Raw genomic sequence first — 522 nt, 5'->3', positions numbered from 1 at the left:
GCGACGATATGTTCCTGCCAAGCGTCCAGAAACGCGCAGGCACCGCGTGGCTCGGTCCGGCGTCACATCAACGAACCTCCCCCTTGCACAGGCTGTTCGTCACTGAGCCGGCAGGTGCGGGCGTCATGGCATCCGAGGTACAGCTGGCACGCGGGTATGAAACCTCTATGATTATGGCACCGGAAGGTATACACTGAATGGCACCGCTCAGGAATATCCCTGTAATACCCATTAGAAAATTACATTGTTTTAGTCTTGATGGTGACGCATAAATTCTGATGCTCATTTGACGAGTGATGAAAAGCACGAGATGGCAAACGCATTTTGATCGACAAGCGCTTTTATATCTCCATGCTTATTGCCATCTTATGCAAAGCAGGTGATAGCACGTGTTAAGAAAGTGTCGAGAGATACTTAGTGGAGCAGCTTCCGGAATTTGGGTAGTGAAATGCATAGGATGAAACAGATACATAAGCTAACATCACAACGAGAACACACACAAATGCGTGTGCGTTTGTATTT

Source organism: Penaeus monodon, chromosome 32, assembly GCF_015228065.2.
Source record: "Penaeus monodon isolate SGIC_2016 chromosome 32, NSTDA_Pmon_1, whole genome shotgun sequence".
Lineage (NCBI taxonomy): Eukaryota > Metazoa > Arthropoda > Malacostraca > Decapoda > Penaeidae > Penaeus > Penaeus monodon.
The sequence above is the reverse complement of the archived record's forward strand: the minus strand, read 5'-3'. Positions refer to the sequence as shown.